At 44.1% G+C, this 12,387-nt stretch overlaps 1 long non-coding RNA gene and 1 pseudogene across 1 annotated transcript in view; one reads left to right on the forward strand and one right to left on the reverse strand.

The window, feature by feature from the left end:
- LOC137756031 (uncharacterized) overlaps positions 1–12,387 on the reverse strand; it is a 55,990-nt gene that overhangs the window by 41,072 nt on the left and 2,531 nt on the right. The window lies entirely within an intron of this gene.
- On the forward strand, positions 1,601–2,732 carry LOC137756087 (ubiquitin carboxyl-terminal hydrolase 17-like; annotated as a pseudogene).

The raw sequence follows: 12,387 nt of genomic DNA on the forward strand, positions 1-12,387 counted from the left end.
ACCCCAAAAATGAAATCCTTAGGCATAAATCTAATAAAAGATATATAAAACTCATATGAAGAAAAGTACAAAACTCAGTGAAGTCAATAAATATGTAAATAAAAGTAAAGCTAGTCCATGTACATGGTTAGGAGGACACAATTCTGTCAAGATGTCAGATCTTCCTGATTTTGACCTGCACATTCAATAGAATGCCAGTCAAAATCCCAGCAAATTATTTTGGGGGTATCAACAAATTGATTTTAAAGTTTATATGAAAAGACAAAAGACCAAAAACTAACCTAACATTGAAGGAGAAAAACAAAGTTGGAACAATGACACCACCCAACTTTAATACTTAAAGTTACCATAAAGCTACAGTGATCAAGACACTGTGGTATTAACAAAAGAATAGACAAATAGTTTAATAGAACAGAATAGAAAGCACAGAAAGAGAGTCATACAAATATACTGGACTGATCTCTGACAAAGGCACACAGGCAATTCAACGAGGAAACAACAGTCTTTTGAACAAATGGTGTTGGAACAACTGGACAGCCACAAGCAAAATAATGAACTTAGATGCAGATATTACACCCTTCATAAAAATCAACTGAAAGTGCATCATAGACTTAAATGTAAAATATAAAACTATAAAACTCCTAGAAGACAACATAAGAGAAAGTCTAGATGACTCTGGGTTTGGAGATGACATTTTAGGTACAGTGCCAAAGGCATGATCCATGTCAGAAAAAAATTGATAAATTGGACTTCATTAAAATTTAAGGGACTTCCTTGGTGGTCCAATGGTAAAGAATCCGCCTTACAAGGCAGGGGACTCAGGTTCGATCCCTGGTCAGGGAACTAAGATCCCACATGCCACAACTAAGCCCCTCGGGCCACAACTACTGAGCTTGCGCGCCTCAACTAGCGAGCCTGTGTGCTGTAAACTACAGCGCCCACACGCCCTGGAGCTTGCACGCCACAACTAGAGAAGAGAAAACCCGCACGCCACAACTAGAGAGAAGCCCACACACCACAACGAAGAGCCTGCACGCCGCAACGAAAGATCCTGCACGCCTCAACAAAGATCCCACGTGCCGCAACTAAGACCCGACGCAGCCAAAAATAAGTAAATAATAATAATAAATCGTAAAAGAAGTTTTAAAAGTTCAACCCAATTAAAAATGCACAAACTATCTGAGCAGACACCTGACCAAAGACATACAGATGGCAAAGATCCAACATGTCATAAGGGAACTGCAAATTAAAAGACCTGTTAGCATGGCTAAAACACAGAATGCTGACAACACCAAATGTAAACAAGGATATGAAGCAACAGGTGCTCTCGCTCACTCCTGCTGGGAATGTAAAATGGTACAGCCAGTTTGAGACACTGAAGCTACTTTTCTCCACTGGGGAGGTGAGACTCAGTTCATTATCTTTCCAAAACACAAACCTGCTCAGGCACCCACAGCTGGTGCTGAAGTCCACTGGGGTCTCACTCTAGCAGAAAAACCAACACAATCACCACAGACACCATAACCTGCATGATGGTTTTGCTTCTGTGGCAACAGTGCTCACTCCTTCAGAGAAACTTGTCTGACTTAAAAGAGACTTTATGGGACTCTGGAATATGGGGCCGCCTGCTACATGAATGCAGCGCTGCAAAATCTGACATATACGCCATCCCTTGCCAACTCTACACCGACTCAGGGGTACTCTCAGATTTGTCAGCGTTAAGGATTCTGCACTCTATGTACTAGGCAAGCCATCATCGTTGTGATGTTATCAAGCCATCACACCAGTGAGTTGCTGGCTTCCATACACACAAGCAGGAAGATGCCCATGAATTTCTGATGTTCACTGTCAATGCCATGCAGAAGGCACGTTTGCAAGGGGACAAGTAGTTACAGTGTCACTTCAAGGGCACCCCCTAACACGACCAATATTTGGAGGGTGCTGGAGACCTTAAATCAAGTGTCTCCATTGCAAGGGCATTTTAAACACCTTTGACCCTTACCTGGACATTAAGCTGGATATCAAGGTAGCTCAGAGTGAGAGCCAAGCTTTAGGATAGTCGATGAAGCCCAAAGAGCTGGACCGCGAAAACTCCTGTCATTGTAGTGTTTGTCTAAAGAAGATGCCTACTGCCAAGATGTTTACTTTGCACACTCCAAGGTCCTCATCCTTGTATTGAAACGGTTCACAGGTGACCAAATTGCTGAGTAACCATATCCCGAGTGTCTTGACATGCAAATCTTCCTGTCTCAGCAGAACGCAGGACCACTTGTCTATTTACTCTAAGCTGTGCTGGTCTATGCTGCTTTGAGTTGTCTCAATGGACATTATTTCTGATATGTAAAAACTGGGAAAAAAAGAGTGGGATGATGGATGATCTAAGGTAGCCACCTGTGACATGACTTCTTTCCTGAGCCAAACTGCCTATGTCCTCTTTAACAGAAGAACGAACTGGAAAGAAAGAGTGGGAGTTTGGCAATAGGTAGGGAACCAACAGCCCTGGGGCTGATGACACAGCCATGGGAGCAGATTTAGGAAGCCCTGAAGGAGACGCCTACATCCAAGTTCCTGAGTCACAGGAGAATTTGGAAGTAACACCAACCAAAGGAATCACTTTAGACCAGTGGAAATTCCTCCAAGAACAAAACTGACCAAAGCCTGAATTCAACCTCAGGAAAACAGAATTCACCCTGGGGTGCTGCAGTGCAGTTGTGATTCAGCACTCAAAATAAAGAGGTGGGATGAGAATAATCTCCAGAGCAGGAAAACTACCTGCTGAACGTTTCATTCAGGGACATCCCAGCTCAGGCGGAGGAGAACAGTAGCGAACCCCCTTGTCTGGAGCCGAGTGCCAGAGGCACCAAGAGAAAAGACAGGAAGGGTGAGGAGGCTGTGCATGTATTCCAGTTATCCTGGTACAAGTGTTGAGGGCACACGTGTGCAATGAGCACACACACAGTCACTCTGGGGTGAAGAAACAAAGGTGAGGCTCGGTGACGTGTACACTGGTGCCACTGCGTAACGGTGATGGATCCAGGGCCGAGGCCTTACAAGGGAAACTGTGTCTCCATGCCCTGAAACGTATCCCATGCCCATGTGTGGGATACGTGTGAATCTCCTTAACAACTTTGCATATTTGATTTTGGAGGTTTTCTAGTGGGATTGGGTGTTGCACAGATGCTGATAGGTTGTCAAAAGAGGTCTCAGGGTGAGTTCTCAGGGAGTACCGGGCTGAGCAATTAAGTATTTGGAGGGATTCTTAGTATAGATTTTGTGGTTTGTGGGTGGCATAGATGGGATAAGTGTATGAGAGCTAAGTATGAGAACAGAGGTATTTTTTGCATATCACCTTGCCTTGGTCAGATATGGGATTTTGTATTTGAGCTTATGTTTTATAAAATTCAGAGATCTGGGGAATGTGTGTTGGCGTTCTATGTGTGAAGATTCATAAACTTTTGGGGTTATAGAGACAGCAGGGAAAGTTTTATTTGACAATGGGGGCAGAAGGCACTTTGCCTTAATGGTGGAGCTTTTTATGGAGACATGTAAATGCTTTAGGAATAGTTTCTTTTCCTTTATTTTGGCTGCATAGTATTAATATCTTATGGAGTTCTCCTGGTTGCCACCTCTATCTTTAAAAGTTATCTATCCTCTTTCCCTAAAACAATGATCTTTCCATGCAATAGAGAAAGCTCGTATGAAATTGAAACTAAATTATAAATAGCAAATGTCCAAATCCATAAAGATATAAATACAGGGAAAACTAACTAAATGCTATATGCTATGTTTACTTGCTTCAGTTCATTAAAATAGAAGTTATATAAGAACTTCCTGAAAACTCAATTAATTTTTATGTACATAGTGGGGTACAGAGGAATTCAGAAACATTTACAGCAAAAAATGACAATGTCACCAGTTTTCAACATTTCCTAACAGATACACTTACATGTTAGAACATGCTGGCTTGGGAAAACTGAGTATTAAAAAAAAATGGGGTATTGGAAAAACAGAAGCTGTTCTTGAAAAGATTTATAACCTGAATTCACATGGGGCACATCATGTGAAAGAGTAATACTAGAAACAAACAAAACACAGACGAAAAAAGGGGCAAATAATTATGGACAAGGCAGATATGGGAATTACTTTTAATTATATGAATAATTCCAAGACAATGACACTAAAAAACACAAATTCTGAGCCTGTTCCCCAGTGTTTGTGGGAACTGACTTTATAAAGATAAGCCCACTGTCATTGAAAGGCAGCATCTTCCCAAAGAAACCCTCCTAAACACACAGGCCCGGCCGTGTGCGTTAGTGTGCATGTGGGACAGGAGCCAAGTGTCAGATAGTAAACTTCCACACGGGGACCGTATTTGTTGGATGTACAGTGGCTTTTTTCTTATGGTTCATACTTGTACGCATTACTTGCATCTTATCTGAGAGCATCAAATAAACAATAAAAGTGATGTCATTTTGAGAAATCATTTTGAAAAATTAGATGATGTCACAAAGGACACTATATTAGTTTCCTAGGGTTCCCGTAACAAATTACCACAGACTTGGGAGCTTAAAACAAGAGTAATTTATTCTCTCAAAGCCCCCAAAAACGTGCTGGCAGGGCCACACCCCCTCCACAGACTCTGGGAACCCCTGGGGACCCCCCCCGCCCCCCGCCCCCCACCCTCCAGCTTCTGGCAGCTCCTGGCCTCTGCTGGCTCGTCTCAGCCTCCGTCACCACGTGGCCTCTTTCCCTGCGGCTCACACTCCCTCTCATCTCTGACAAAGATACCATTCACTGGACTTAGGGTCCACAATAAATTAAGGAAACTCAACTTGAGATCTTTTTTCAACATCTTTATTGGAGTATAATTGCTTTACAATGGTGTGTTAGTTTCTGCTGTATAACAAAGTGAATCAGCTATAAATATACATATATCCCCATATCTCCTTCCTCTTGCGTCTCCCTCTCACCCTCCCTATCCCACCCCTCTAGGTGGACACACAGCACCAGCTGATCTCCCTGTGCTATGCGGCTGCTTCCCACTAGCCATCTATTTTACATTTGGTAGTGTATATATGTCCATGCCACTCTCTCACTTCGTCCCAGCTTACCCTTCCCCCTCCCTGTGTCCTCAAGTCCATTCTCTACATCTGCGTCTTTATTCCTGTCCTGCCCCTAGGTTCTTCATAACCTTTTTTTTTTTTTTTTAGATTCCATATATATGTGTTAGCATATGGTATTTGTTTTTCTCTTTCTGACTGACTTCACTCTGTATAGACTCTAGGTCCATCCACCTCACTACAAATAACTCAATTTCGTTTCTTTTCATGGCTGAGTAATATTCCATTGTATATATGTGCCACGTCTTCTTTATCCATTCATCTGTCAATGGACACTTAGGTTGCTTCCATGTCCTGGCTATTGTAAATAGTCCTGCAATGAACATTGTGGTACATGACTCTATTTGAATTATGGTTTTCTCAGGGTATATGCCCAGTAGTGGGATTGCTGGGTCGTATGGTAGTTCTATTTTTAGTTTTTAAGGAACCTCCATACTGTTCTCCATAGTTGCTGTGTCAGTTTACGTTCCCACCAACAGTGCAAGAGGGTTCCCTTTTCTCCACACCCTCTCCAGCATTTATTGTTTGTAGATTTTTTGATGATGGCCATTCTGACTGGTGTGAGGTGATACCTCATTGTTCAACTTGAGATCTTTAACTGTATCTGCAGACACTCTATTTCCAAATAAGTTCACATTCACAGATCCCTGGGGTTACGACTTGGGCTTATCTTTTTGGGGTCACAGATTCAACCCACGACAGACGTCATTTCAGCCTCCGTTGCAGGTGAGTGGTGTCTGAAACGGCTCAGAAGCACAGTCAGTGACCAAGGCATGGAGAAGGCGAATGTATTTTTTGGCCCCTGTGTGTTTAGCACGACGGACAGAGATTTTAGGTCTTTCCTTCCTAAACTTTATGTGCTTTCAGAAACCTTATTCACTACAAATTGCAGTGTTACCAACATGCCTCTTCCTCTAATACGGAATAATAATCACATCAAGTATAAAATAGTTCCCAGCTTCCTTCAAAAATGTTACTTCAGAGCCTGCCTGTTTTGAAACTTGGTCTCTGAATGCTGGCCCCTTAAGCCATGCACAGGATTTCAGGTTAAATGTGGATTTCCACAATCCAGGCTAGTGCTGTGCATAAACGGCACGCTTGTGAAGAAAATACTCCCTGAAGCAAGAGAAACTGAATGTTCATCTATATTGTGGCATAATTTAGTCATCTCTTACCGGGGTGGGATCTTAAGAAAAAAAAAGTTTTACAAAGAAATGTGAGACCTCCCACATTTACATGGTTTACAATGTAAACTGTGTAGTTTAAACTACAGTGTATGAACCCACATTTTGGTAGGTGTACACACATCTAATTAACACCTCCACATGGATTCAGAAAATTACAGAGGCTCTGGGGGTCAGGGGCTACCCCGCCAGCCTTTCTTGCCAGGCATGAGCAGTTGCTGTTCCTCACTCAGGACATGTTCCAGGGTCTCAGGCAGAACAGCATATCCTCCCACCGCCATCCCTGCTCACATGGACTGTTTCCAGCCTCTGACAATTCCCAGATGCTCCTCCCGAGAAGTTACTGGGAGGTACTGTGGGGACCCTCTGTCAGCCTCTTCAGTAAATCAGAAGCTCTCTGGGGGCAGAGAATTTCATGCAATATTTTATAACAAGAATGATAAATAGTAATAGTGGTAATAACTTCACTACTGATGATTAACAAGAACAATGACAGTGAGGTTGAGGATGATAATTAGCCCAAGGAGATGGCAGAAAGATAAAGACTTCTAAGAGTCACTGACCATGTGGCCATACCAGCGCTCACGGGGAGGACTGGAGTCACACCAAGTCTGCACGGTGAGGCGTGTGCCCTGAGGACGGGAACAAGCAGGAGGATGGAAAAGAGAACTATCTGGAAGAGGTCCTGGATACACACGGGGCTCCCACGCGTTGACCGGCAGTGGAGGACTCTGGGGTGGAGAGGAGGAGATCTAGCTCCTTCTATGGGCCTCACAGCCTCCTCTCCTCTGAGCCTGGACATGTGCTCTACTCACCCAACATACCATCCGCCTCCCGGTCCTCCTAGAAGCCTAGACAGGCAAATTCCAAGCCTGTACCCTTGCAGCTTGCATTTCCAGACCTTAGTCTCTCCAGGCTTTTATGGGGATCTGGAGCTGATGACAGTCAAGCAGCCCCTATTCCCACCATACAGTGTACCCCAGAATTCTCTGAGATGAAACACACTTCTCTTCAGCCAGGACACTGGTTACAGGATTCTCCGACTGCTAAATAGAGGAAACCAAGGGGTGGCTTGGAGAGGGCTTCATGGCCAACTTTATGCCAAATGCACAGCACACTAAGAAAGCACAGCGTGCCTGCTGTGTACAGAGTCAAGACGCCCTCCCGCACCCTGCCAACCACACCGCCACAACGCAGCCCCTTCTCCATTCCTCGTCCCTATCCCTGTTCATGTCTCAATTGTGAGCAATTCTGAACCTCTTCTGGGGTATAGGGACCAGAGGGTCAAGGAACAGTTATCCTTCAGGAACGACATCTGAGGCCCAGGCCCTCTCTCTCCGTCGCTCCAGACTGTGCTGGGTCTGGGACGTCCAGAGGAGCTCACGTGACCAGGCACCACTTCCCCAGGCTTGGAAATGATTTCATCTGAAATATGTCTGCCTGAGCTGTCTCATAACAAGTGCTCAACCAGTGTCGGCAGTTGTTCTTCCTACTGAATCCACACAACCTCCATGGGTATCTTCGTCATTCATGTGACCACCGTCATTCTGGAGGGCAGGGGCCCCCAAGGCCAGAAGAATACTGAACCCAGATGGCTCAGGAGTCAAGGGCCCAAAGTCTGGACTCAGCCTGCCTGGATTCCAGCCAGGATCCCCACATGCTGGGCGATGCACAAACGGAGATGGCCCTTGTCCTCACAGGGTTGTTAAGGAGTGGAAATGGTTTCGTGAGTGTAAAGTGCTGAAACCTGGACAATATGAGTCATGGCTGTTCTTATTTACATATGGGGCAACAAGGGCAGTTTGCAGGTGATAAGTGAGCAGAAGGGCAAGAGTTCAAGGTGAACCCATCTCCACAGATCCCTAAGACCATTTCGTTGCCCCTGTTGCCTTTTGCGGGGGGGGGGGGGGGGTCTCTCCATTTGAACCTGTCTTAAGTTGCCTGACTAGATGTATCACCTATAGAAGCTGTGCCAGAAAATAATACCAAACTGTTAAGATAAAGAAAGCAAAGCAAATAAAAAATTGCCTTACATTTTACAAAAAATGTGCTGAGAATTCCATGCTACAATCTCTTGGGCACAATTAAAGTAGCCAGAACACAACTGAAAGGGAGACAAGAAGATCCCAACAATAGCCCCAGACTTCGGGGCTCTTGACTCACACCAACCATAATCCCCACAGGTTAGGAATCCTTGGGAAATGTGGAAATGAGAAATATCACCCAGCAGTCACTCCCATCTGGTCTGGGGTGGATACCAGCAGTCTGCATATTTTCAAGAAGTTGCTTTAGGCCAGAACTGCCCCCAGGATACCCCCTCATGGTACTCTCATGATTATGGTATGTTACAAGGCAAGAGATCTGGCAGATGTAATTAAGGTCACTAACGGTTGAACTTGAAAGATTATGCAGTTAGATCTAATCTAATTACAAGAGCCCTTAAAAAGAAGCTTTCTCTGGGCTTCCCTGGTGGCGCAGTGGTTAAGAATCCGCCTGCCAATGCAGGGGACACGGGTTCGAGCCCTGGTCCGGGAAGAACCCGCATGCCACGGAGCAACTAAGCCCGTGTACCACAACTACTGAGCCTGTACTCTCGAGCCCGCGAGCCACAACTACTGAAGCCTGTGCGCCTAGAGCCCATGCTCCGCAACAAGAGAAGCCACCGCAATAAGCCCATGCACCACAACTAGAGAAAGCCCACGTGCAGCAACAAAGACCCAACGCAGCCATAAATAAAATTAATTAATTAAAAAAAAAAAAAGCAGCTTTCTCTGGATGGAAGTAGAAAGGAAAGAAAGGGAGATTCCAAGTGAGAGATGGACATGTCCTTAGATAGAATATTAAACCAAGACATATCCAGGTGAAAAGTCTAGGCAAGTAAAAGCAACTTTCTCAGCTTGGAATGGTCAAGGAAGACTCTTGTAAGGGTGTATTTTTTATTATAACATGATGGAAGGAGTAAAGGAAGTTAGGAACACAAAGGTTTTTTTGTTTTTGTTTTTTTTGCAACAATTAGTGTATTTTACTGTATTTAAATTACACCTCAATAAAGTGCTACTAGCATAAAACCAAAAACCTGTATTTATTTATTTTTAATTTTTATTTAAAAAAAACTTTATTGGAGTATAGTTGATTTACAAGGTTGTGTTAGTTTCAGGTATACAGCAAAGTGAATCAGTTATACAGATACATACATCCACTCTTTTTTAGACTCTTTTCCCATATAAGCCATTACAGAGTATTGAGTTCCCTGTACTATATAGTAGGTCCTTATTAGTTACCTATTTTATATATAGTAGTGTGTATATGTCAATCCCAATCTCCCAATTTACCCCTCCCTCCCCTTACCCCCTGGTAACCATAAGTTTGTTTTCTATATCTGTGACTCTATTTCTGTCTTGTAGATAAATTCATTTGTACCATTTTTAGATTCCACATATAAGCGATATCATATGGTATCTGTCTTTCTCTGTCTGACTTACTTCACTCAGTATGACAATCTCTAGGTCCATCCATGTTGCTGCAAATGACATTATTTCATTCTTTTTTATGGCTGAGTAAATATTCCATTGAATAGATGTACCACAAGGGATTTTTTTTTTTTTTAAGATTTGGTGAAGAAAACTTCCAAAGAGATGGGCTTTAATTTCTTTATGAAGTGGGATCCAGCACATCTATTGAGTGAGTTAGGGCAGAAGTTGGGTGAAGTGGAGAATATGTGAAATAATGTTGTTAGGGATGAAAGAGTTGGATATGCAAACAACGATGCAAGTCAGGGGTCCTAGAACTACACACCATGTGCGAATCTTACTTGCTGCACCGTAACAGTTCTAGGTAAGAGGTGTCTTCAGGTTCTTCGATTTTGAAAAATACCAAAAGAAGCACATTCATCATGTGTAAAAATTATATATGAAATTCGAATCCTTTTCCAATGTCCTTGTCCACTGGAATACAACCACACTCATTTGTTTATGTTTGGTTGATGGCTGCTTTTGTACAGCTATGGAAAAACTGAGAACTTGTCACAGAGACACCTGCAAAGCATAAAATATTTAATATCTGACCAACCACTTATAGAAAAAGTTTGACTATAGAAAAGATCTGGGTGTTAGCTCCAAAAAGCAAGGAACTCTATTTTTCACACTGATGTATTCTAACAGTACAAAGAAGACACTTAGGGCTTCCCTGGTGGCACAGTGGTTAAGAATCCGCCTGCCAATGCAGGGGACACGGGTTTGAGCCCTGGTCCAGGAAGATCCCACATGCCATGGAGCAACTAAGTCCGTGTGCCACAACTACTGAGCCTGTGCTCTAGAGCCCACAAGCCACAACTACTGAGTCCACATGCCACAACTACTGAAGCCCACGTGCCTAGAGCCCATGCTCCACAACAAAGAGAAGCCACTGCAATGAGAAGCCTGCGCACTGCAATGAACAGTAGCACCTGCTCGCTGCAACTAGAGAAAGCCTGCGCACAGCAACGAAGACCCAGCGCAGCCAAAAATAAAATAAATAAAATAAATAAATTAAAAAAAAACAAAAAAACAAAAAACAAAGAAGACACGTAGCATGTTTATGTGGAATTAGTGAATGATTTCTATGCAGTTTGACCATTAGTAGTAGCTATGTTACTAGTTTCAAGCTTATGGTATCATAATACAATATGTGGTGTTATTTTATCCAGTAGAGCTCAATCACTTACTAGAAAGTCGTCTCAGAAACAGGAAATAACGATTTCTCCAGGAAGAGCTGATGAAAGGTGAATGGGGTACATATATATGAGGGTGGTTAAGTGATGGTGTGGGAAGACATGAAGTCCAGAGTTTGCTAATGGACAAAGACCAGCCCGTGTCTCACCTGCTGGCTTTGGATCACCGAGATCAAAGCCCTCCAATGGCCCAGGGCTCGGGGATTTGCACACAGAGATGTCTGGACCTCCTGGGCCTAGGAAGAGCAGAGGGCAGAGGGCAGAGGGCAGTGTGGTGGTGAGGATCACATGCTGCTGGGGGCTTAATGTTCACAGTAGGCAGGGTTGCTACGCTGCAGGAATGTGGGCGTGGCTCAGGAGTCCTGCCTTCCTGGCAGGGAGCTGCGCCCCATCAGCTAGCTGGCTGCTCTCCAGAAAGCAGGTGGGTTTAGGGCAGTGGGTGAGTGCCTAATATCCCCCCTAGGGTCCCCCAGGAATCCCCCAATTACACCTCCGCCTGACTTCTGATGGTTTGCTTTTCCCTTCTGGCCTTGTCTTCCACCTTCAAGGAACACGTTTCAAGGTACAGAACTACGTACGACTGCGACTCAAACCACCCCATAAGTACTGATTTGGGCGCTCTGTCACTCATTCAGGGTAGTCTATACTCTATTCTCCCATTTCCTGACATTATTATTTACCATTGTTGTTGTTGTTGTTATAAGACATTAAATAACATTTCTCTATCCAGTCACAGTCTGATTTACTGGCTAGGATGACTATTTCCAATATATACACACACACACAGGTGTTCCTGCTTTACCACACTACCTCCTGATGGCATTTTCCCTGACGAGTCCCTGGAAATTTTCAAGTCCCCTTCCAGATGCTCAGACGTGTCATTTCTACAAGGGAAGCTAGAAAAGGGCATCCTGTCCTGCCTGAGACCCTGGAAAATATTCTAAGTTATCTGGGGTCCAGCAAGGGCCCGTGGCTGCCCGAAGTTACTTGGAGGCCATCTTTGGGCCACAAGAGTCACTTCAAATTTCCTGAGACCTCTCAGGGCCAACAAACCACCAAGGCAAGTTCAGAAGTCTTGAGAGAAGGCCTCACCTGTGCAGAAATTTCTAAGTATACCCTAGAACCAGGGAACCATTAATGCCACACCAGGTCACAGCCTCAAAGCCAGGAAACTCTGAGTATGCCGAGGGAACAATCCCATGGCCCATGAACAGCTCTAAACAAGAAGTACAAGCCCAGATGTCCGACCTGAAGGTGGCCAGCAGAAAGTGCAGCAAGGCGGTCAGCAATCAGAGTGCTGAGGCCTTAACATTTGGTGTAGGTGAGGCTTTGGAGGGAAGTAAAGATGGATCCTGAGTCCAGCTTCCCTGGAGGA

Source organism: Eschrichtius robustus, chromosome 21 (genome assembly GCF_028021215.1).
Source record: "Eschrichtius robustus isolate mEscRob2 chromosome 21, mEscRob2.pri, whole genome shotgun sequence".
Lineage (NCBI taxonomy): Eukaryota > Metazoa > Chordata > Mammalia > Artiodactyla > Eschrichtiidae > Eschrichtius > Eschrichtius robustus.